At 37.7% G+C, this 27,005-nt stretch overlaps 2 long non-coding RNA genes across 3 annotated transcripts; both read left to right on the top strand.

The window, feature by feature from the left end:
• Positions 1–370: 370 nt before the first annotated feature.
• Positions 371–13,800, top strand: LOC127978698 (uncharacterized). Of its 2 annotated transcripts, none has more exons than XR_008158598.1 (3): positions 371–1,135; positions 1,275–1,438; positions 13,578–13,798. It is a non-coding gene; the product is annotated as an uncharacterized LOC127978698 (long non-coding RNA). The 2 variants fall into 2 exon arrangements; XR_008158597.1 differs by lacking the exon at positions 1,275–1,438 and adding an exon at positions 7,312–7,475 and having other exon boundaries at positions 372–1,135; positions 13,578–13,800.
• Positions 13,801–14,288: 488 nt separating this feature from the next.
• LOC127978709 (uncharacterized) lies at positions 14,289–20,232 on the top strand. Its single transcript, XR_008158613.1, has 3 exons — positions 14,289–14,355; positions 18,939–19,147; positions 19,421–20,232. It is a non-coding gene; the product is annotated as an uncharacterized LOC127978709 (long non-coding RNA).
• The last annotated feature ends 6,773 nt before the right edge of the window (positions 20,233–27,005 follow it).

Below are 27,005 nucleotides of genomic sequence, written 5' to 3'. Positions count from 1 at the left end.
CATTATTTAACCACTGACTTATAAATTACTTACAACTGAACGTTATTATAAAGCGTTGCCCTCTTTGGCAACTCCAAATCAAATATAGTATGATCATAACTCCCTGAGCAGCTGATGGCTACTTTGCAAACACAAATTGTTCAGTCAGGTAGACCTATGCCTGATGTTATGTTTAACACAATGCAATAGTTAGTGCATCAGTGAAAACGGATGGACACGGTCACTTATTTAGTAGGAAACAGTAGGCTACTAAAAATATTCCTGTTAGCTATCAAGCAGTGCAATAATGATAATAATAAAAAGCCGATATGCAGTAAATCTTCAAAATTGCTGTGAGTATCGGCTGCCTGGTGGTTCTGATAGCTTTGCTCGTGTACATTTACCTAGGATCTCCATAATAATAATAATAATAATAATAATACACACTGATTGAATGCAGTTTCAGTTTTTTAATTTAGTGTTGATTTTGGGATGGTTAACCTAACACCTAAGGTCTCTGCTGCAACATATAGCTTGAATGTTGAGTCACTTTGAATAAAAGCATCAGCTAAATGACTTAATGTAATGTAAACCAGGACTAAATGCAAGTAAATGGAGTTTACCCACTGCTCAAATGTCAAAAATAGAGTTTATCCACCGGTTTATGTAATGTAATGTTAAGAGTTTACCTCCAAATAGATTGTTATAGGACCTTAACAAACTTAAAATATTACAAAACCAGATTGATTTATCCACGTACAATATGTGCTCTGATCAAGGGACCATTTAATACCACTGATATTGTTTGAACATTTTGGATGTCTTTTTTAATGACCGATAGCGAAAGGCTCGACACACCTGGATCATGAATTCATAGTTTACCCACTTCTTATTTTAACCTCCACAGCCCTGTTTATAACTTTGTAAGTCACGTTTCTCACACACCTATCTCAAATATTGTATTGTGTAAGCATACTTGGCTTTGGACGCTACATATCATAAACTTATCTGTCTGTTTGATTACATGCGCTGTGAGGAAAAACACTGACGCGGTCAGCCACGGATGCAGAGGTCACCAAGCACACAATCAGGTGTTCAACCTGGCAGCAGATCGGGCAACGAGGAGACGTGTCCCACATCCATCCACACAAACAGAGTAAAAGAAATGTTTAAACAATAAACCATCTTTTTATTGAACCTCTTGTCGTTCACTAGTTATTCATTTTCTGATGCTGAGTAGTGCAACATTTCATTGAAGTTGTGGTCTAATAGATCAAATATTTTTATGTTGCCAGATGAGACCGTATTTTTATGAGTCCGTTGCGGGTCCGTGGCGGATATATGGAGAAGCATCCAGCCGCAGACTCACTTCTTGCTGGACACCAGTGGATGGACAGCAGACGTCATTTCCGTATCGTCATTCACTTTTCAATTTTGACGCGCCATGCAGATGTCAGCGGTCAGAAAAAATAATAAACTGTCGATGATTTATAGGTCATGTCAGAATTTAAAAGCACAAACTAGCTAGTTAAAAAGAATCGTCTTGTTTTCAAGGTACTGTGTCGTGTTTTTTAAAGGTATTAGTGAACTCTGGTGTGCCTCAATTCTAGAGCTAACGTTAGGTTGCTACAATAGATTTTCCAATTAAATCATTCTTTAAGTGTTATGATTTAATATTGTAAATAATTTTTTTTCACTTGGATGTGTGAAGATTGTACCCAGGTAATGAGATCTCATAGAACAGTCTTGGTAGAGAATAGTCTAAAATGCTAGGTTGTCTATGCACACGAGAGTTTGCTAGCTAGCTATGTTTTTTTTTTTTTTTGTTACCACACTATTTTTTACAGTCAATCTACCACACACAACGTTTCACCTACATTTTTCAATTTCTTTTTTTTTTGGAAAGTTATTAATTGGATTTTTGTAAACTCTTATGAATCATAAGGTACTACCGGTATTTCATATGTCACTATACTTATTTTGTAAACAATCTATTAATACTACCCTCTTCTTTTAGGCAAATCACATTAGTGTGTGTAAAGGGACAGAGCTACCATCAATACAGAAATGCACAGAGTCTGCAGCCGGTATCACTGATTGTGTAAGATTGTGTAATTTCCAATAAATATTGCAAAACCATGAAGTGTTAATTTGATCTGGATTGTTTGGTAAATTGTCTGATCATGTGAATATACCTATATTTTAAAAACAGAAGTGGTTATATTTACAAAAGAAAAAAAATAATAATTGAATATCCAAATGGGCAAGCTAAAAAACTGTGGTCAATTAACATGTACAAGTCTGTTGTATTGACACAACGTTATAGTCCATTGATCAAGGCTGAATTTAAGTCACAAAAAATAGTGATATGATCTGAACAATGAATATTTTCAAGGTGGTTCTTGTGAATGCAGTTTGCATGAATTACTGATGTTATAATATTAAGTATATTATTGAGAATTGTTTTATGTAAAGAGATATGATAAAGATCATATTTCAATTTGCACACAGTTTTATATTATATATTTTAAGTCATAAAAGTAAAATGACAATACGGAAAAATGTGTGCAATTAAGCCTGCAAAAAATGCTGTCTATCCACTGGTGAAAACAGAAAATAAATATGCTGTCTATCTATAGGTGAAAATATAAAATAAATATATGTCTATCCAGAGGTGAAAATATAAAATAAATATATCTCAATCCAGAGGTGAAAATAGGAAATAAAATTGCTGTCCATCAGCGGTGAAAACGGAAATTAGCAGCGAAACGGAAATGACGGTGAAAATGGAAATGACGTAGGCTGTCTATCCACTGGTGTCCAGCCAGTGTCTAGTCGGAGGTGAGTCCAAGTAGGTATCGCTGCAGCCCGGAGACCTCCAAGTGGGAGGAGCTTTTGCCGCAAGTGGGCTGGACTTCACGGAGACCTCCAAGTGGGAGGAGCTTTTGCCGCGAGTGGGCGGGACTTTACAAATGTGAGGAGTTTAAGCGGAAATTTCAAATTGCGTCATTGCCCGGGTGCGCGCGAATGAGGATGGCATAAAGTAGTGATACTAATGAAAAACAGATTTATTGTTTTTCATTGTAGCTAGTTTAAATTTTATTAACGAGAGGTTGTTATTTAATTTTGTGACAACTGCAAACATTCAAGTATATTAAATTATATTAATTTCATAATTACATCAGTTTCAAGAAAATGAATGAGTAATTTAGAGCAATAAAATGTTTACTGTATGTTAATGTTTTTCTTTAATGCAAGTTTGAAATCTGAGGGAGAATTATATTGTTTAGATTGTTACAACCCCCTTGGCTCTAGGTGAACCAGCATTACAAAAGGCCACATATGGAAGTAAATTTGACAAATAAACATTTAATTAAAAAAAAGAAAAAAAATCTAAATAGTAATACAAGAATTAATAATAATAAAAAAAAACATTCCAAGACTTTAAGAGGAAAATATTAATGGTACTAAAGCCCAATTTAGTACCATTCTTTTCTCCATCTCCTTTTTATCACCAACTCAATCACTGGTAACGCTCCACACCATTCAAAATTCAAGTTTTATTTGTTATATGACATGCAAAAAGCAGTGAAATGTAGGTCTGGCATACTCTTTAGACTGTGCAAAAAATAAGAGAAAATTTAAATACAAATAATGAAACAACAGGAAAAAAATAAAAAGTTTTTTTTTTGGGGAGATAATTAAATACAAATAATGAAATATGCACAATATACTGTATTAAACTACTACACAGATGATTTGTAGAGATGCTACACAGAAACTACTACACAGATGATGTGCAGAGATGTAAACAATGTGCAGTGAGGAGGAGTTGCATAGTTAGGTTGTGTCAAAAAAGCGCAGTGTGCAGAGAGTTATTGGGTAGCCCTAAACAACCGGTCTATAAAGTTCAGTGTGTTTAATGTCCATGTTTAGTAGTCTGATAGCATGAGGGAAGAAACTCCTCCTGAGCCTCTCTGTTTTTGTCATCAGACTGCAGAATCGTCTGCCTGACTGTAGCAGGTGAAACAGTGGATTTCCAGGGTGGGTGGGGTCTTTAAGGATCTAAACAGCCTTAGATTTACATCTTCTGGTGTGGATGTCTTGCAGAGAGGGGAGAGATGTTCTGGAGATGCGTTCAACTACTCTTTGCAGGGCATTTGAAGTTATTGAAGCTGCTCACTCTCTCCACTGTGGTCCCGTTAATGATGATTGGAGTAGATCCGCTGCTGCCTCAAATAGAAAAGAGTAATTGTAAAATATTATTACAATTTACAATTTGACTGTTTCTACTGCATTTCTGAACAAATAAATGAAGGGCTGGTGAGCATCAGACTTCAAAACCATAACAAAATCTGTCCAACCCCATACTGTCCGGTAGAATAGATATTTAAGGAACCTGAGGTTTTAACCTGCTTGATTTTTATCAGCATTGGAACACTTTGCTGCTGCTTTCACTCCAAGGCTATGGATTATATTTTTACTGGAATGAAGTCTCATTAGTCACTCAGTCAACATTCAGTCCAATGACATCCTAAAATAATTCACTGTTGACAAGTTAACATTAACTAAAGTACAATGCACATTTATGTGAGACGTCCACAGAATGTAATGTCATTTACATTCCATCATTTCTCATTTAGGACAGTCTCTGACCATACCCCTGGAGCAATTTTAGGGACAAGCGCTGTTGCAAATGTCCACCTTTAAAGTATAAACATAATTTATCCACACAAAGACCCACCCACACACACACATTAGTCAAAATTCTTCAGACACAATAAATTACACATCTTGATTCATAGAAAGAACAAGAAAAAGGTGGAAAGAACAAAAAATTTGTTCAATTCCTTTGGGTTTGCAGAGAGAGGCGGTAACCAGGTCATTGAAATTTTACTTCTGGCCACCCAGACTTGAACTTTCTGTAACACAAAGTTTACACATAATGTTTTTGTTTGTTGGTGTTTCCTACAATGACAAAATTATAGGCTACTGTTCATATGTAATGCATGGTAGTGGACACGGCCGTTATCTTCATATATCCACTGTTATGATTATTAAATTGAAAAATGAATTTGGTAATTAAACCAAATGTTTCAATTGCATTACATTATTTGGATTAACGTTACGCATAAAAATAAATAACATTTTAAAAATATAACAGCAGGTTTTGAAACAATGACCAGCTTTGTTAAAGTCAAGGATTATCAGTTAGGAGTTGTAACTAAGACTCATTCTTATGGAACACTGTACTAAATCTATTAATAGTTATTGATCGCTTAAATATCAGTGCAGTTATAATACATAGGCCTACATATTTTACGTAACGTTAGTCACAATACCCGCTTATGGTCTTCAGTGTCCATAATCTGCAGCGTAAATCCTAAATATGTATTGCAGAAATATTTAGCACAAAAGGGTAACAGACACAATAAAGATGTCATTTATCTGTGCTGCTAATGCTGTTTTAACGTGCTCTCTGAATAATCGTAAATATGAGTTTTGAAGGTAAAAATTGCACATGAATGTCCTCCCATTTTCAAACTTGAATGCAGTGAGCTTGTAATCATGATTTAACTACGTCAAGACTAAAACATCAACTGCCAAGATACTGCACTTTTTCACAACTTGTAATACGTTGTACAACTCTAAACTTACCCCTTCAAATTCCTCTTTCTTGACGCTGAAAAGCCTTGGGAAGGTGACGTCGTCTTTTTTTTTTTTTTTTTTTTTTGGTGGGTCGGGATTTGCAGCGTGCATTAACCCCATGACATTAAATAAATCAATCAAAAGACTCTGGAGGTTTGTACAGCCCACTTGGAGCTGAAGTCCCACCCATTTGGAGCTGAACCGCCCATTTGGAGCTGGCTCCGACCTCCGTTTATACCCATCTCGGTGAGTCTGCGGGGCTGCAGCTGGATGCTATTGGATATATGTTTCAATTTGCGGGTCCCATACGGCCCCGCCGTGGAGGTAAGGTTTTAATCGCGGATGCAGCGTGGAGCAACGGCGGGTCCGCGATTCGCCTTTGTTTCGGATCCGTCATTGCGCGCAAGTGGACGCCGACACGGGTCCGTTTCCGGCTCCATTCCGAAGCCGCCATACCTCCGCGGCCAATTCGCTGTGGAGTCCTTTTCCTGTGTGGGATGATTCGCGAATCTGCTCCGAACTGCCGAACTGATTCAAATGATTTGCGATCCCCAAAATGACTCAAATGATTCGCGAACCTGCTTTGAACTCCCGAACTGATTTAAATGATTTGCGATCCCCAAAATGACTCAAATGATTCGCGATCCCCAAAATAACTCAAATGATTCGCGATCCCCAAAATGACTCAAATGATTCGCGATCCCGCTCCGAACTCCCGAACTGATTCAAATGATGTGCGATCCTAAATTTACTCAAATTATTGAAAACATACATAAAATGATAGTATATCACTTGCTAATCATTTATGAATATCTTGTAAATGATTAGTTCAACATTATTTAACCACTGACTTATAAATGACTTACAACTGAACGTTATTATAAAGCGTTACCCTCTTTGGCAACTCCAAATCAAATATAGTATGATCATAACTCCCTGAGCAGCTGATGGCTACTTTGCAAACACAAATTGTTCAGTCAGGTCGACTAAATGCAAGTAAATGGAGTTTACCCACTGCTCAAATGTCAAAAATAGAGTTTATCCACCGGTTTATGTAATGTAATGTTAAGAGTTTACCTCTAAAAAGATTGTTATAGGACCTTAACAAACTTAAAATATTACAAAAACACATTGATTTATCCACATACAATATGTGCTCTGATCAAGGGACCATTTAATACCACTGATATTGTTTGAACATTTTGGATGTCTTTTTTAATGACCGATAGCGAAAGGCTCGACACACCTGGATCATGAATTCATAGTTTACCCACTTCTTATTTTAACCTCCACAACCCTGTTTATAACTTTGTAAGTCACGTTTCTCACACACCTATCTCAAATATTGTATTGTGTAAGCATACTTGGCTTTGGACGCTACATATCATAAACATATCTGTCTGTTTGATTACATGCGCTGTGAGGAAAAACACTGACGCGGTCAGCCACGGATGCAGAGGTCACCAAGCACACAATCAGGTGTTCAACCTGGCAGCAGATCGGGCAACGAGGAGACGTGTCCCGCATCCATCCACACAAACAGAGTAAAAGACATGTTTAAACCATAAACCATCTTTTTATTGAACCTCTTGTCGTTCACTAGTTATTCATTTTCTGATGCTGTGCAGTGCAACATTTCATTTAAGTTGTGGTCTAATAGATCAAATATTTTTATGTTGCCAGATGAGACCGTATTTTTATGAGTCTGTTGCGGGTCCGTGGCGGATATATGGAGAAGCATCCAGCCGCAGACTCACTTCTTGCTGGACACCAGTGGCTGGACAGCAGACGTCATTTCCGTATCGTCATTCACTTTTCAATTTTGACGCGCCATGCAGATGTCAGCGGTCAGAAAAAATAATAAACTGTCGATGATTTATAGGTCATGTCAGAATTCAAATGCACAAACTAGCTAGTTAAAAAGAATCGTCTTGTTTTCAAGGTACTGTGTCCTGTTTTTTAAAGATATTAGTGAACTCTGGTGTGCCTCAATTCTAGAGCTAACGTTAGGTTGCTACAATAGATTTTCCAATTAAATCGGTCTTTGAGTGGTATGATTTAATATTGTAAATAATTTTTTTTCACTTGGATGTGTGAAGATTGTACCCAGTTAATGAGATCTCATAGAACAGTCTTGGTAGAGAATAGTCTAAAATGCTAGGTTGTCTATGCACACGAGAGTTTATTAGCTAGTTATGTTTTTGTTTTTTGTTGAAGTAGTACTTTTCCCTATGCAAGTGTAAATGCCTGATGTTTAATATGTTTATGATGATGTTTAAAGGGAGAGTGAAATGCTCGTTTTCACTCAATATCTTGTTAATCTTGAGTACCTATAGAGTAGTACTGCATCCTTCATAACTCCAAAAAGTCTTTATTTTTATTATATTTATAAGAGAAAGATAGTCTGTACCGATTTTTCCCGGAAAAACACGAGCGCCTAGAGGCGTGACGTGTGGGCGGAGCTAAAGAATCACGAGCGCGAGTAGGCTTTTGAGTTGAGAGCATGTGGAAGCTGTGACACAGATCCAGAGGCTGTAATTTAACAAGAGCAGCATCAGCAAAGGCGATATGCTATGTGGTATGTACTGAAACTGTATATATTTGCTTAGCGGTTTTGGAAAATGACTAAGTTCCACTTTATGTCGTCTTTTTTTTTTTTTTTTTTTTTTAAGCTGTACATGTGGAAAGTGCAGTTTGATGACAACATCGCATGTTTACTTGATGTGCTCACGCGCCGATAGCTAAGTTAACAACACAGAGATATTTGAAGCAGTTTTACTCACCGCATGTGGTTCCAACACACGATCGTGACCCTTTTCCGTTGGGACTGCATTATCCTTAAGAAATAAACGACGTGCAATCCGAAATGCAGGGAACAAACAAAAACACTTGCACAACTCCGTTGATGATAAAAAAATAAACTCCATCCACTGGTCCCTTAATGCTGTTTCTCTTTTGGTAATCTGTGCAGGGTTGTCTTGCCCTGGCAACCAAAAACACACTCCTTTTGTGACTTTTCGCGACGCTCTCGCTCTGATCAGTGAATGTCTGTGCTCTCAGTGCTCTGCTATACAGGAGCGCGCGCTCTTCCGGCAGAAGTGCCTCAGGACCCATATAAGGAAATTCCGCTCCATCTAACGTCACACAGAGCCATACTCGAAAAAAACTTTCCGAAACTTGTGACAAACCGGAAGAGGTTTTTTTGGAACAAAAATACTCCTTCAAACGTACAACTTAATTTTTGAAACTTTGTCCATGTTTAGCATGGGAATCCAACTCTTTAACAGTGTAAAAAACTCAGTATGCATGAAATAGCATTTCACCCCCCCTTTAAAGCGCTTTGGTGTCCGTGGGTCTGTTGAAGTGAAGTGAAGTGAAGTGACATTCAGCCAAGTATGGTGACCCATACTCAGAATTTGTGCAGATGCCTTGCTCAAGGACACCTAAGTCGTGGTATTGAAGGTGGAGAGAGATCTGTACATGCACTCCCCCCACCCACAATTCCTGCCGGCCCGAGACTAGAACCCACAACCCTTCGATTGGGAGTCCAACCCTCTAACCATTAGGCCACGACTTCCCCTTGAAAGCGCTATATAGCCTAAATGCAGTCCATTTACCATTTTACATATTTTGTATAGGAGAATGTTAACATTTATATTTATATAGTTTTTTTTGTTACCACACTATTTTTTACAGTCAATCTACCACACACAATGTTTCACCTACATTTTTCAATTCCTTTTTTTTTTTTTTTTGGAAAGTTATTAATTGGATTTTTGTAAACTCTTATGAATTATAAGGTACGACTGGTATTTCATATATGTCACTATACTTATTATGTAAACAATCTATTAATACTACCCTCTTCTTTTAGGCAAATCACATTAGTGTGTGTAAAGGGACAGAGCTACCATCAATACAGAAATGCACAGAGTCTGCAGCCGGTATCACTGATTGTGTAAGATTGTGTAATTTCCAATAAATATTGCAGAACCATGAAGTGTTAATTTGATCTGGATTGTTTGGTAAATTGTCTGATCATGTGAATATACGTATATTTTAAAAACAGAAGTGGTTATATTTACAAAAAAAAAAAAAAAAAAGAATTGAATATCCAAATGGGCAAGCTAAAGAACTGTGGTCAATTAACATGTACAAGTCTGTTGTATTGACAAAACGTTATAGTCCATTGATCAAGGCTGAATTTAAGTCACAAAAAATAGTGATATGATCTGAACAATGAATATTTTCAAGGTGGTTCTTGTGAATGCAGTTTGCATGAATTACTGATGTTATAATATTAAGTATATTATTGAGAATTGTTTTATGTAAAGAGATATGATAAAGATCATATTTCAATTTGCACACAGCTTTTATATTATATATTTTAAGTCATAAAAGTAAAATGACAATACGGAAAAATGTGTGCAATTAAGCCTGCAAAAAATGCTGTCTATCCACTGGTGAAAACAGAAAATAAATATGCTGTCTATCTATAGGTGAAAATATAAAATAAATTAATGTCAATCCAGAGGTGAAAATATAAAATAAATATATCTCAATCCAGAGGTGAAAATAGGAAATAAAATTGCTGTCCATCAGCGGTGAAAACGAAATTAGCGGCGAAACGGAAATGACGGTGAAAATGGAAATGACGTAGGCTGTCTATCCATTGGTGTCCAGCCAGTGGTGTCTAACCGGAGGTGATTCTGCGGGGCTGCAGCTGGATGCTATTGGATATATGTTTCAATTTGCGGGTCCCATACAGACCCGCCGTGGAGGTAAGGTTTTAATCGCGGATGCAGCGTGGAGCAACGGCGGGTCCGTGATTCGCCTTTGTTTCGGGTCCGTCATTGCACGCAAGTGGACGCTGACACGGGTCCGTTTCCGGCTCCATTCCGAAGCCGCCATACCTCCGCGGCCAATTCGCTGTGGAGTCCTTTTCCTGTGTGGGATGATTCGCGAACCTGCTCCGAACTCCCGAACTGATTCAAATGATTTGCGATCCCCAAAATGACTCAAATGATTCGCGATCCCGCTCCGAACTGCCGAACTGATTAAAATGATTTGCGATCCCGGTCCGAACTCCCGAACTGATTCAAATGATTCGCGATCCCCAAAATGACTCAAATGATCGCGAACCCGCTACGAACTCCCAAACTGACTCAAATGATTCGCGATTCCGCTCCGAACTCCCTAACTGATTCAAATGATTTGCGATCTCCAAAATGACTCAAATGATTCGCGAACCTGCTCCGAACTCCCGAACTGATTAAAATGATTTGCAATCCCCAAAATGACTCAAATGATTCGCGATCCCCAAAATGACTCAAATGATTCGCGAACCTGCTTTGAACTTCCGAACTGATTTAAATGATTTGCGATCCCCAAAGTGACTCAAATGATTCGCGATCCTGCTCCGAACTCCCGAACTGATTAAAATGATTTGCGATCCCCAAAATGACTCAAATGATTCGTGATCCCCAAAAGGACTGAAATGATTCGCGAACCCGCTACGAACTCCCGAACTGATTCAAATGATTTGCCATCCCCAATATGACTCAAATGATTCGCGATCCCGCTCCGAACTCCCGAACTGATTCAAAAGATGTGCGATCCTAAATTTACTCAAATTATTGAAAACATACATAAAATGATAGTATATCACTTGCTAATCATTTATGAATGTCTTGTAAATGATTAGTTCAACATTATTTAACCACTGACTTATAAATGACTTACAACTGAACGTTATTATAAAGCGTTACCCTCTTTGGCAACTCCAAATCAAATATAGTATGATCATAACTCCCTGAGCAGCTGATGGCTACTTTGCAAACACAAATTGTTCAGTCAGGTAGACCTATGCCTGATGTTATGTTTAACACAATGCAATAGTTAGTGCATCAGTGAAAACGGACGGACACGGTCACTTATTTAGTAGGAAAAAGTAGGCTACTAAAAATATTCCTGTTAACTATCAAGCAGTGGAATAATGATAATAATAAAAAGCCGATATGCAGTAAATCTTCAAAATTGCTGTGAGACTCCCTCCGTCTGATTCCTTCAGTTTGTCGCCGTCACTGTAAACGGTGTTGACCATAGGTGCACTTCTAGAAAGTGGAGATGCCAACTTCCGGCACAGTCTTGGGGTGAAACAGTGGCGTACCTGCACTTGTGCATAAAAATGTAACTACGGTGGAAGTTTAGGGATTGGAATCACAGTGGATTGTCATGTCAAGAGAAACGCACCCCAGGTGTGGGCAACAGGCCCATCATGTTATCAAAGTAAATGCATGCAAACGTATCGGCTGCCTGGTGGTTCTGATAGCTTTGCTCGTGTACATTTATCTTGTATCCCCATATTAATAATAATAATAATAATAATAATAATAATAATAATAATACACACTGATGGAATGCAGTTTCAGTTTTTTAATTTAGTGTTGATTTTGGGATGGTTAACCTAACACCTAAGGTCTCTGCTTCAACATATAGCTTGAATGTTTAGTCACTTTGAATAAAAGCATCAGCTAAATGACTTAATGTAATGTAAACCAGGACTAAATGCAAGTAAATGGAGTTTACCCACTGCTCAAATGTCAAAAATAGAGTTTATCCACCGGTTTATGTAATGTAATGTTAAGAGTTTACCTCCAAATAGATTGTTATAGGACCTTAACAAACTTAAAATATTACAAAAACACATAGATTTATCCACGTACAATATGTGCTCTGATCAAGGGACCATTTAATACCACTGATATTGTTTGAACATTTTGGATGTCTTTTTTAATGACCGATAGCGAAAGGCTCGACACACCTGGATCATGAATTCATAGTTTACCCACTTCTTATTTTAACCTCCACAGCCCTGTTTATAACTTTGTAAGTCACGTTTCTCACACACCTATCTCAAATATTGTATTGTGTAAGCATACTTGGCTTTGGACGCTACATATCATAAACTTATCTGTCTGTTTGATTACATGCGCTGTGAGGAAAAACACTGACGCGGTCAGCCACGGATGCAGAGGTCACCAAGCACACAATCAGGTGTTCAACCTGGCAGCAGATCGGGCAACGAGGAGACGTGTCCCGCATCCATCCACACAAACAGAGTAAAAGACATGTTTAAACCATAAACCATCTTTTTATTGAACCTCTTGTCGTTCACTAGTTATTCATTTTCTGATGCTGTGCAGTGCAACATTTCATTGAAGTTGTGGTCTAATAGATCAAATATTTTTATGTTGCCAGATGAGACCGTATTTTTATGAGTCTGTCGCGGGTCCGTGGCGGATATATGGAGAAGCATCCAGCCGCAGACTCACTTCTTGCTGGACACCAGTGGCTGGACAGCAGACGTCATTTCCGTATCGTCATTCACTTTTCAATTTTGACGCGCCATGCAGATGTCAGCGGTCAGAAAAAATAATAAACTGTTGATGATTTATAGGTCATGTCAGAATTCAAATGCACAAACTAGCTAGTTAAAAAGAATCGTCTTGTTTTCAAGGTACTGTGTCGTGTTTTTTAAAGGTATTAGTGAACTCTGGTGTGCCTCAATTCTAGAGCTAACGTTAGGTTGCTACAATAGATTTTTTCACTTGGATGTGTGAAGATTGTACCCAGGTAATGAGATCTCATAGAACAGTCTTGGTAGAGAATAGTCTAAAATGCTAGGTTGTCTATGCACACGAGAGTTTGTTAGCTAGCTATGTTTTTTTTGTTTTTTTTGTTTTGTTTTGTTACCACACTATTTTTTACAGTCAATCTACCACACACAATGTTTCACCTACATTTTTCAATTCCTTTTTTTTTTTTTTTGGAAAGTTATTCATTGGATTTTTGTAAACTCTTATGAATTATAAGGTACTACCGGTATTTCATATTTGTCACTATACTTATTATGTAAACAATCTATTAATACTACCCTCTTCTTTTAGGCAAATCACATTAGTGTGCGTAAAGGGACGGAGCTACCATCAATACAGAAATGCACAGAGTCTGCAGCCGGTATCACTGATTGTGTAAGATTGTGTAATTTCCAATAAATATTGCAAAACCATGAAGTGTTAATTTGATCTGGATTGTTTGGTAAATTGTCTGATCATGTGAATATACGTATATTTTAAAAACAGAAGTGGTTATATTTAAAAAAAAAAAAAAAGAATTGAATATCCAAATGGGCAAGCTAAAAAACTGTGGTTAATTAACATGTACAAGTCTGTTGTATTGACACAACGTTATAGTCCATTGATCAAGGCTGAATTTAAGTCACAAAAAAATAGTGATATGATCTGAACGATATATATTTTCAAGGTGGTTCTTGTGAATGCAGTTTGCATGAATTACTGATGTTATTATATTAAGTATATTATTGAGAATTGTTTTATGTAAAGAGATATGATAAAGATCATATTTCAATTTGCACACAGCTTTTATATTATATATTTTAAGTCATAAAAGTAAAATGACAATACGGAAAAGATGTGTACAATTAAGCCTGCAAAGAATGCTGTCTATCCACTGGTGAAAACAGAAAATAAATATGCTGTCTATCTATAGGTGAAAATATAAAATAAATATATCTCAATCCAGAGGTGAAAATAGGAAATAAAATTGCTGTCCATCAGCGGTGAAAACGGAAATTAGCGGCGAAACGGGAATGACGGAGAACATGGAAATGACGTAGGCTGTCTATCCACTGGTGTCCAGCCAGTGGTGTCTAGCCGGAGGTGATTCTGCGGGGCTGCAGCTGGATGCTATTGGATATATGTTTCAATTTGCGGGTCCCATACGGCCCCGCCGTGGAGGTAAGGTTTTAATCTCGGATGCAGCGCGGAGCAACGGCGGGTCCGCGATTCGCCTTCGTTTCGGATCCGTCATTGCGCGCAAGTGGACGCCGACACGGGTCCGTTTCCGGGTGCATTCCGAAGCCGCCATACCTCCGCGGCCAATTCGCTGTGGAGTCCTTTTCCTGTGTGGGATGATTCGCGATCCCGCTCCGAACTCCCGAACTGATTTAACTGATTTGCGATCCCCAAAATGACTCAAATGATTCGCGAACCTGCTTTGAACTCCCGAACTGATTTAAATGATTTGCGATCCCCAAAATGACTCAAATGATTCACGATCCTGCTCCGAACTGATTTAACTGATTTGCGATCTCCAAAATGACTCAAATGATTCGCGAACCCGCTCCGAACTCCCTAAACTGATTCAAATGATTCGCGTACCCGCTAAGAACACCAATGATTTCTCAATGACTTTCTTATTGAAGTCAGGAATGTCTCTGATGAGTTTCTTCTCCATCGAAAGCATTGCCAAGACATTAAGGCGATCTTGGGTCATTGTATTTCTTAGGAAAGTCTTGATCCTCTTCAAAGATTATGATCTTGAGCAGACTGAAAGTCTCTGTGAAAGTACTTTGAAGATTGTTCACAATGAAAAACTGGTACAGAGGCACGGCACCACTGCCAACCCTAAACTCAGAGTTCTCATAGATGAGGGACAGTTCTGTTTTGAGCTTGGCCTTGTTCAGCATGGGGTATACCTCCACTGTTGTTTCAGTGCTGATTCAGGAAACTTCACACTTGTGTTGTGGAAACAATTCTCCATGCAGCAGTGTTGCACTGACGAGATGCTGGGTAAAGGAGAACTGCTCCTTGGTATGAATCAGGATAGTATGACATACCTGTAAAACATTTTTAATCAAAGTTATTCTGCGTGAACATAACATTCATCATGAACAACAGCGATGAGAAAAAAAAAAAAAACTGGATAAATCATTGACTCTTGTTCAATACTAATAACACTGTATCACTGCATTCTTTTTAAGTGACAGTCTTTATATTAATCGAAAAACATCAACATAGAAATTACTCACTGCTCTTGATTAAAAAGCTTTTTTAACTTTAATCACATTTAACCACATGAATTGTGTGGTGACTGCAGCAACAGAGGAGTCCTGGGGTGGAGCCAAATTCCCTGATTTACTGTCCCAGTCGCCACTGCACATCACTGAAGCAGCTCAACATCGACTGAACGCTTCTTCTGCAGTTCAACACACACACACACACACACACACACACATCGATGCGAGGAGATGCTGCTCTGAAAACACAAGCACACACAGGTCCCAGAGGTTTTAGGAGGAAACTTCAGTGCAGTATTTCCAGCAGGTGAACATCTGTCCTGGTTCATGGGTTCGAGCATCGGTGATCGTTTGTTCTTGATTCTGTTCTTTTATTCGCAATGTTTATTAGAGGATGGGTGAATAGGAAACATTTGATGTCTAGCTTCTCTTTACAGAAGATGTGAGAAATCAAAACATTTGAAAGACACAATGGATTCATGTTACAGTGTTGTGTTTGAAATGCTCAAAAAACCTTTAGTTTCAAGCCCTTTAAGTTTTTACTAGACATAAATTGATATTAATATATATATATAAAGGCACAGTGTTACCAAATGTCATCAGTCCGAATGAATCCAGTCTAATTCAGATTCGAGCTACAGTAAGTATAACTCTAATTTGTGTCTTGATGACATGTATTTAAAGAAGAAAGCTTGCAAATATATCAGAAGAGCTTTTTAGCAAATGTTTAGGGAATCATTTGTGCATGTGACCATTTCGACAGATGTAAATAAACTTATTTTGAAACTAGCATAGTCAACTGGCAATAAATCCGACTAAGTGAAATATGTTTTATTTGGTAAAGTTGTTTATGAAACAGGCCCCGGATACTAACAGATTATTTGATCGTGTTTAAACATCAAGAGGTTTGACAACTAGCCGCTAATATTGAGGAGGTAAGGGGTGTAGCCTGATTCGATTCAATCACTAATTAAAAGCTTTATTAAAGTTAATCAAACTAAATGATGCAGTTCAGTTACGTGGACACAGACCGTATGTCCGTATAAAGACCAATACATTTTGTTTTGTGCTGTTTATTATTATTATTATGTATTTATATAAACCACGTGGGTAACAACTAACCCCTTGCTGCAGAAGTTGACGTGGTTTGTGTTCAGATCTTGAGCACTAGAGGGCAGCACTCACACGGTTTGTGTTTCTGTGTTTGGTTACGTTCAAGGACAAGTTTTTTTTTTTTTTTTTTTTTTTTAAATATGCAATTTAGTATGTTTTTTTCTTAAAAAAATAAAAAAAGATTCTGTTTTAAATTAATTTTTATTTTTCTATTTTTATTTTAAAGTTGATGTATTTTACTTTTTATTTTAATATTTTTAATTTAGCATTTTAGTATTTTAATTATAGGATTTTAGTATTTTACATTATCAAAGTAGTTTATTATTAGGCTGTTTTATTTTTATTTGTTTTGACATGTAAAATATTAGAATTTTGTAGTATTTTATTTTATAGTGTATTTTAAAATAGATTATTTTAATTTTACATTTGTGGTTTAAGATGAAGTAATCAAAATAATAATGTTCAAACCCAGCAGAGAAACGTATTTCAAACCTCACAAACATCTCTTTTGTTTTGCTGGAGATTTTCTGTCAGTTCTGTAAATCAGTGTGTGTTGGGAAAAACCTCTTCACATAAAATAAAACTGACTGAAACTTAATGGAAATCAGACATGTTCTTGTTGGGCTTGTTTTCTGGGTCACAGACGGCTCTGATCTCCAACATGTGTAGTGTTTCATCTGGCTTTGTGTTGGGTAACTCATATGACAGACATAAATCATGAAAATCAGAAACAGATTTTATTGCATGTGTACTGTGTGATTAATTCCATCTCATTTCAGTTCATTTCAGAAAGAAACAAGATGGTACTGTAAGTCACAGATCCATGCTAGGGTTAATTATAGTTCATGAAAACCATGAATATAAAGTTTTGTTAATTTAATTTAAATCAAATTTATTTAATAATTTAAATTAATAATAATAATTTTAAAAGTAAAAGTAAAAAAAATAAAGTTTACTTCAGGACGTTGCCAAGGAATAATGTCCCAGTTTCATTAACAAAAAATAAATAAAATAAAATAAAAATAATAATAATAACTATAGACATAAAAAAGACAAACCCACATCAAAACTAAAAAAATGTTTTAAAATTTTTCTAAATAGTAATAAAAACTGTTAAAGTATCTCACAGATCCAAACCAGGTTTTATAGTTAACTAACAATAAAATGAAACCTTAAGAGTTTTGTTACTTAAAAAAATGTATAATATAAAACTATATTAAAATAACATACTTTAGAAAATCATCTTAACACGGCCTGAACTGGTTTACTGTTAGTCTTCTGATCTGTTTTTTGGGTTTACATGGCTTTAGACACTTTTTGTTGATTTTGTATTGTGTCTTGTTTAAATTTGAAAGCGTTTGCTTATTTAATTTGGATAAAAGTATGAATAAAACTTGAAGTTGGTCAGATCAGGAGTCCATATAGGCTGGTTTAAGCTGTAGTTTCAGCAGTGTAAATGAATTATGAATAACAAATAAATAATAAATGATTGCATACTAGCAATTCTAGTTTTTGTTCAGGATTTGGGTTTGGGTCAGGATCACCAGTCTTCCTGATTTTTACTGTATTTTTGATCAAATAAATGCAGTCTTGGTGGCTTTTGAAGCTAATGTACATGAACTAAATCTGATGTTTGTGTGTGTGTTCATATAAATAAAGCAGCTTGGAGTTTTATCAATGGGAAGTGATGAAACACTGGTCCATTTTCTGTAAAACATCTGCTTTAGTTGATCTGATAATGAAACTGGATTCTTATGTGCTTGCATCGGCTTTCTCAATATAGTTGCGCAACATATTTCCCCTTTGTTGTAATAATTCTTATCATTCGTTGTTCCTCTCTGCTGTCGGAATGATATATTGAAAGACAAAGAGAAAGATTTTGGTTTGAAAGCCCTGTTCCTGTTCTGAAGACACTAGTCCTTGTTATCTGATCAAACCACTTTCACAATAAGTGTTAAAGCATTAGTGCTCCAGAGATGAATGATTCTGGTTCAGTGTTTTCACCTGCTCGAGCAGTAAATGTGTGAGATTCATGGGTAGATTGTGCACAAACACTCAGAAGTGTGTTAAAAATAATCATCGTCCATGTCCAAAATGAAATTTCAATTAGATTTGTACATAATTCTGTCTAGTTTGATCATTGTGATGATCAAATGTTTGAACGTCCTGTTTAAAACACTGAAAAGAGATTTGTGAAGACCTTGCAAACAAATCTGATTCTTACTGAACAGTTCAACCAGAAATAAAGCAAGTCATTTTGTGGATAGAGGACTTGTGGTTTGAGGTTGAAAACGTTTTAATGCTGGACTTGTTTCAGCTTTTGTCTTCTCCAGATGTGAACTGATGGACTGGATTACTTGTGGATTATTGGGATGTGTTTATCAGCTGTTTGGACTCTCATTCTGACGGCACCCATTCACTACAGAGTATCCATTGATGAGACCCTGATGCAATGCTACATTTCTACAAACCTGATGAAGAATCAAATTGAGAGTGAGGATATTTTCAGCCAATGTTTATTTTTGGGTAAACTATCCTTCCTCATCGTCTTCTTTTTTTTATTTTTTTATCTAAGAAATCAAACATCTTTGAAACGAGACCAATTTACTTACCTCGTAAGATAATTAGACTTTTTTTTTTTTTTTAGATAGTTTTAGTTTTATTTATAGATGTTTCTGACCATAATAACCTCAGCACAAATACAGTGAGAACATGATTTGTGTGGTACAGTTACTTATCTCTTTAGATCGAAGCATGGTACCTGTTCTAACATGTTTCTCTCTCTCTGTGTGTTTCTAGACATTCCAAAAGTGCATTTCTGGTTTCCTTGGAAGCAGACGTCTAAACAGAGGAGATTTAGGATAGAGACAGAGAAACGCTTTCAGTATATGAGCACGAAGAGTTGTGACATTAGTACAGATACATTAACTCCAGCACACATTCACATGAACATGTGATTAGACCGTAGAACAGTGTCAGTGAGGGGAAACACTCACACACTCAGAAATGAAGAAAGAATTGAGTTTTTAACCAGGGGTGTGATCTGAAATGATCCCGTGATTTTCATTGCGATTCAATTCTAGAAATGAAAGCGAGAGGAAACGTTTTCTCTTAAGTTTCTCATTAAATAATCCAATCCTTTAATAGAAAGATGCAAAACACCATCAGATTGGTGATTATGGTTATGAATATCTGGATTGTTCATTATGATACTGTAGAGAAAACAGTCAGTGAACTGATTCACTTCAGAGAACATATGAATCATTTGTGCACGCTGATTAATTCAGGCACTCAGTATGACTCACATTCAGGATCATATATTTAAATACATATTTTATATTTTTGACATGAAATGTGAAACACACGCATGTGGTCTTGATCGGAGGTGTGAGTGAGAGCTGTATGTGAACTAATGTGTGACACACAGTCAGCAGCGGTTTTGAGCGTCCAGTGATTCATGATTGTTGTGGACAGTCTGAACTCGACTGCTTTATTTAGGAAGTAAAACCACAGCTCGGAGGATTGTGCTGATCTGACTGAACACTAACCGTCCCGTCATCAGGATTCAGATTGCTTTGTGGTAATTACATAAACACATAAACAATGCAAAAGGAGTCTGTTTACATTAATGCATCTAGCAGATGTTTTTTATCCAAAACCACTTCCATAGCATTGCTTTTGATCAGTTCATGCTTTCACTGGGAGCATGGTATTGTTTGAGTATTATTTATCATATTATTGTTGTTCTCAGTGATTTTAATAATGCTAATCTCACCCGTGAACTGCCCTTACACTGTTTTAAAGGATGCACAGTACTCCTGAGCAGCTCTGGGACTCTCTGACCACTGTTTGGTTCACCTTCTTCCAGCCTCAAAGCCTGTGCTGTCCAGCTATCGTCCATCTTCACACCGCTCTTCAACAGATCCCTGAAGCTGTGTGAAGCCCCCTCCTGCTTCAAACGCTCCACCATCACCCTTTTACCCAACAAACCAAAAATCACAGGAATTAATGACTACAGACCTGTTGCTTTAACATCTGTGGTCATGAAGTCATTTGAGAGGCTCGTGTTGGCCTACTTGAAGGACATCACTGGACCCTTGCTGGACCGGTTTGTTTACTTGAGCAAACAGGTCTGTGGATGATGCCATCAATATGGGATTGCACTATATCCTCTGACATCTGGACAAACCAGAGACTTGTGCAAGGATCCTGTTTGTGGACTTCAGCTCCGCTTTCAACACCATCATCCCAGAAACCCTTCAGAATAAACCCACACAGCTTTCTGTTCCTAGCTTTATCTGTCAGTGGATCACCAGCTTCCTGACAGACAGACAGACAGCAGCCTGGGACAAACCACATCCTACACCCGCACCATCAGCACCGGAGCACCCCAGGGCTGCGTCCTCTCCCCACTGCTATTCTCCCTCTACACGAATGATTGCACATCTAAAGACCCATCTGTCAAGCTCCTGAAGTTTGCAGATGACACCACACTCATCGGCCTCATTCAGGACGGTGACGAGTCTGCCTACAGATGAGAGGCAGCTGGCTGTCTGGTGTACTCTCAACAACCTGGAGCTTAACACCCTCAAAACAGTGGAGAAGATCGTGGACTTCAGGAGAAACCCCTGCTCTGCACAGAGGACACAGTTTTACTCCGCTATTATTGAGTCTGATCAGATTTAAGAAGACTGCAACGGACTGTTAGGAATGCGGAAAGGATCATTGTGGGACCTTTATTCATTTAGCTGACGTTTTTATCCAAAGCAACTTACAATTGCTTTATATGTCAGAGGTTGCATGCCTCTGGAGCAACTAGGTGTTAAGTGTCTTGCTCACGGACACATTGTGTGTCAACCAGTGGATTCGAACCCAGGTCTCTCCGACCAGTGACATACGTCTTATCCTCTGCGCCATCACCACCCCATCTTCAGGACCTAACTCCAGAGTGAAGAAACAGACAGGTAACATCATCACAGACCCATCTAACCTCGGACAGATGCTACAGATCTCTGTGCACTTCAACGTCTAGACTAGGGATGCAACAATACGGTTAGCCCACGGTTCAATACATACCTCGGTTTTTAAACCACGGTTTTCGGTTCGGTTCGGTTCTGATGGCTTGACACATAAGAGTGTATTTCTGTTATTCTATGCACAGGCAATAAGAACAGTAAAAAAATATTTTTATTGCAATACTCCTTTATTTTACTTAAGAGCAAAGAAAAGCCCACTAGTTCCTAGTGTATTGTATAATATATATTTTTTTATTTTATTTTAAAACATCACACAGCTGTTTGTAGCCCGTGTACAAACTGGGGAACACATAAATTCCCAAATTTTGAAAATAAACATACATGTCAAGTTAGTAAACATAAATTGACCATTTCAAATAAACATACTTGTACTTAACTTAACATAAACCATCTTAATTAACCTTAACAGTACTCCAGTACAGTATCCTTCATTCAGAATGTAAAATGCAATTTGACTTAGGTCAGCTATCTATTCTTGGATTTTGAGGTTCTTCTGTAAAAAGATAAGCCTGTCAACATGCTCTGCAGCAAGGCGAGAGCGTTTTGCACTTACAATGTCCCCGGCAGTGGAGAAAGTTCTCTCACTCGCAACGGAGGTGTTGTTGTGCAGCTTTTGCTACATGTAGTATAATTATTACACATATAAGCACACAAAGCTCAGAACCACAACCACCTCCAGTGTAACATATGACAAATGTTAAATTATTTTGATCAGTGAAAAGGACACAATTTATAAGAAGCATCTAAATAGATAAAACAATCAAAATGACAAACGATAAAACACAAAAACAAATCAAATAGTACCTGCTGTTCATGCTCCAGAATTTCATGGATGATATTCCTGTAGAGCTTATCGCGAGAGTCTTCATCAAGGTAAGGCGGGGATTCAAACCTGGGGTCAAGGGCTGTGGCAATTTGGAGGTAGTCATGAAGATTGGGGTCAGTGTACCTCTTTGCCAGGTCATTTATAATGGCTGCTTTGGCTTCTTTGACTGTCGCACTGTCCTGGTCTCCTGGTGACATGGATTTGAGAATCATCTCTTTCAGAGGAAGGATCATTGATATAGTGGGGGTTGTTTCACTGCTCATGAGAGCTGTCACTGTTTTCAGTGGTGTGAGGACCTGAATCACTTCTTCTGCATGGTTACGTTCTTGACAGACAGCTTCAGATCTTTGTCCAGTAAGGCAGGATAGATGGCGGGCTGCTGTTCTGTGTATCTTTCCAACATGTCATGTACTGTATTCCACCGAGTTGTGACATCATGAATTAACTGGTGTCTGGGCAAGTTTAACATCTCCTGCTTCACAGTCAAAACATGGTGGGCTTTGGTGCTTTTGTGAAAAAATGTCACTATTTTTCTAACCCTCGCCAGGAGGCGGGACACTGTGTTGATTGACACTGCTTTCTTGGCTGCTAGGTTTACAACGTGCGCAAAACAACTTATCTGTGGCCCCAGCCCATCAGCTTCATGGACTGCATTCACAATATTCGGAGCGTTATCTGTTGGTACTGGGAGTAACATATTTGGCCTCCTCAACTTCCACGTATTCACTGCGTTTGTCAACTCTTCTGCCAAATGAGCGCTTGTATGACCTTCATACAGGGGACGCGTTTGGAGTACAGCGCTTTTCATTTCCCAATCCGACATGCAGTGAACAGTTACAGTGAGGTAACTCCCGCGAGGTCCAACCATCTGTGGTCAGAGCAAGGCTCTGTGCTTTAGCCAATTCGTTCACAATACTGTTGCACGTCTTTTCATAGAGGTCGGGAATTATCTCGGTGCTGAAAAAAGTGCGAGACGGTAGTCTGTAATGCGGATCGAGAGTTTTTATAAGATGACAAAAGCCCGCGTCTCCAATCACCGAAAACGGCTGCAAATCTTTCGCAATGAACACCCGCACTGCCTTTGTTATTTTTATGTGTCTCTCGGAACTAGTTGGGTATGTGTGCTGGAAGGATTCAGCGAGGGACTGTTGTTTTTTGGAGGACTTTATTACCTGCTCTGCTATCCTGCCTTCAGACAGTGATATTGCTGGGTGATGGCACCGCAGATGTGCAGTCATGTTGGAAGTGTTACCGTTTGAGTAGGCTACACGTGTAAAACAATGCTTGCAGACAGTCATCTTTTTGTTGTTTACCGTTTTTTTCTTCCTCGGCGTTATAGTCGACGGCAAAACCGAAATGTCTCCACACTACGGATTTGAAAGACGCCGGCGCTTCCTCGGACTGTAGCCTCACTTCACCGCCGCTCGCCATGTTAAAGTGTGGATTGGAATAATTGTTCAGTGCCCCCTAAATATTTACTCGCGGGGAGGAGTTTCCTCCTCTCAGCTCGTACACCAGGCACACACAAACAGTAAATTCGGAGAGAAATAAGACACATTTAAATTATTTAAACGTAAAACCGAAAAACCGCAATTCACAAGCGCGTATTGAACCGTGGATGTCGTACCGAACGGTTCAATATTATATTGAGAATTGTGACATCCCTAGTCTAGACATAAAAACTGATTTTCTCTCATGCCATCTCCAGCTTAAACACTTAGCATATCAATTATTACCTGTGTTCTGTTCTGTTGTCATTTCCGTAAATCATTCTACATCTTTCATTAATGCCTTCTCAAGTGTTATGTAAATATCTATTATTTATAATTTAATTTGATTTCAGTTTATTTGACATTCTATAGTAGGATCTGGATCGATATCATTAAGATATATAAGATCTTTCACCCATAGAAAACATTTGGTGCATCATAAAGAGGAAGATGCGACAAAGAAAACCCAAGACAGTTGAGCAACTAGAAGCCTGTATTAGTCAAGAATGGGACAACATTCCTGTTCCTAAACTTGAGACACTTGTCTCCTCAGTCCCCAGACGTTTGCAGACTTATAAAAAGAAGAAGAGATGTCACACAGTGGTAAACATGGCCTTGTCCCAACTTTTTTGAGATGTGTCGATGCCATGAAATTAAAAATCTTGAAAACTAAGTATGTCATATTTTTTTACTTTTTAATCTTTTTAATATTTAGTGAGTCAGTAGCTTGTTACATAGAAGAAAAATTTAATCATTGCACTAAAAATAAAAAATAGCATGTTTTGATATATTGTTGAATTATTTACTTTTAAGAATACAATTCCCAAATGCTTTTAATGTAGAATATTTGCTAGGTTTTCTGACTACTGTATGACACCTAGAAATATTGCCTATCGTAAGGTCTTTTTGGGTTTTTTCATGTTCATGTTTTCTTGTCTTTTATTTTGTTATCGTTTGTGTCATGCTTCCCTTTTCCCTCTTGTCTTCATGCTATTGGTTCCTCTTGTTCATTGTGTCATGTTCTGATTGGTTTATTGACTTTTCATGTGATTATCAATTCTGTTTGCTCATTGTTTGCTTTAGTCATGTGTCTTGTTTCCCATTGGATTGTTCTTGTCATGTGACCCTCATTGTCTGTATAAGTAGCCATGTCTTTGCCATTGTCTCTTGTCATGAATTAAGGTATGTACCTGCTGTTGGTGAAAGTGTTCAAATCAAGTATGTTCATACCTTGTCAAATCTTTGGTTATTGGCTGATTATGTTTAGATTTTGGATTGCCATTTGTAAATAAACTGCACTTGGGTTCATCTTCACTCACCTTCAGTGGACTACTGTAGGAAACTCAAAAGGTTTTCAAAACTTACTTTTTGCTTCATAATATGCATTGCTAAGAGTTAATTTGGATAATTTAAAAAGTGATAATTTTTTTCAGTATTTTTTTTTTTGCACTCTCAGATTCCAGATTTTCAAATAGTTGTATCTGAGCCAAATATAATCCTATCATAACAAATTTATTCAGCTTTCATATGATGCATAAATCTCAGTATGACAAATGTTATGGTCCAGGGTCACATATAGCCTGTAAATGCTGTCTATGTAGGAAACTCACTAGATTTGTAGGCTATGGTGCCTAAAATTGCTTTGTGGGACACACAAATTTCTTCTGGTTTTGTTTCTGAAAAAAAGCCTAGCATGCAATAGAGTCTATAAGTCTATAATCATAGCAGTGAAATCGTATAAAACTGCATTTTTGATATATTTATATTCAAGAGACCTGCAGCTTGCACAAGTCCAGTGTGAGTTCATAAACAAAAGCATCTGGGTTTAATCATGTTCTAGACGCTGTGTGTTATTATGTAGATGTGAATTGTGTGAAACAGATTCAGAAAAATAAACCTTTTGTCTTGACGTCATTTCCAGTTAAAGGTGGTAAAGAGACCGACTAATCGGCCCTTTCCATGGAATAACAGAATTTCACAAGCATTGCACTGATTTCAGAGAACGCTATTTGATCTTGTCGTGGTGATAAACGACAACAGATCTCTTCTTGCGGCCGGCACTGCAACAATCCTTCTTGATCAGTGTTGTCTTGATTTAATCGTCATTAGTAAACCTGAAGGCATATACTTGAAAAGCAGAGATACAATTTGTGGTGCACGCTTCAACACAATCACAATGTGATTTTGAATCTTCTTTTTATGTTGCTTTCTTGAGTCAAGTTACATGCAGACTCAAAATTACAATTCACTGTGAAAAACTTGTTTTGAAAGTTTATTTTTCTGACCATATTTAGCAGTTTTTACGGAGTCCTATTACTGAATAATTTCTCAGTAATTGAGACTTATCTTAATTTGACTTCCTGTGCATCAGTTGTTTGCTCTGCTTTCTTTATACGCAGATGCTTTGGTCTAGATTTGGTGCTACTGATTTCATTTCTTGTTTTGTTTTTCTCACTCGTGACTCGTTTAGGAGATGTGTTGCAAAACTTATTGTGCCACCTAGATAGACAGTATAAATATTGAGATTATTGACTTCGATGTCTGTGTGCTCATGATGCTGTCTAGGCAGGCAGCTCACAGTGTTTTTAATGTCTTCTGCAGGCAGAGGTTTTGCACGCTGTGTAGGCGTCGAGCTCACCATGTGAGGCACATGCTCAGAAATGCAGCCTAAATAAGTGTATGGGTAACTTTAGAGAGCAAATGTCTTGCTGTCTGCTTTTTTAAATGCATGGACTGCTCATTAAGGGCATGCACCTTAAAACATTGTCTGTGTAGGCAACTCACTCCTGAAAAATGCTGTCTACGTAGGGTTCTTATCAGTTTTATGTCTAGGTTGACAGCTCTTTAAGTTATAGGACGTTCCAAAAGTCTCTGTTTTTTTTTTAACGCCTAAAAATGCAGTCTGTGTAAGTAGTTTAAGATTATGATGCCTAAAATGTTACCCATGTAGGCAACTCTGAGTTTAGTAACTGTGTTTCTCACAAGGAAACTCACAAGTTTTGAGACTGAAACCTAAAAAAACAATGTACGCA

The sequence above is a fragment of the Carassius gibelio genome, chromosome B19, assembly GCF_023724105.1.
Source record: "Carassius gibelio isolate Cgi1373 ecotype wild population from Czech Republic chromosome B19, carGib1.2-hapl.c, whole genome shotgun sequence".
NCBI lineage: Eukaryota > Metazoa > Chordata > Actinopteri > Cypriniformes > Cyprinidae > Carassius > Carassius gibelio.
The sequence above is the reverse complement of the archived record's forward strand: the minus strand, read 5'-3'. Positions and strand labels throughout refer to the sequence as shown.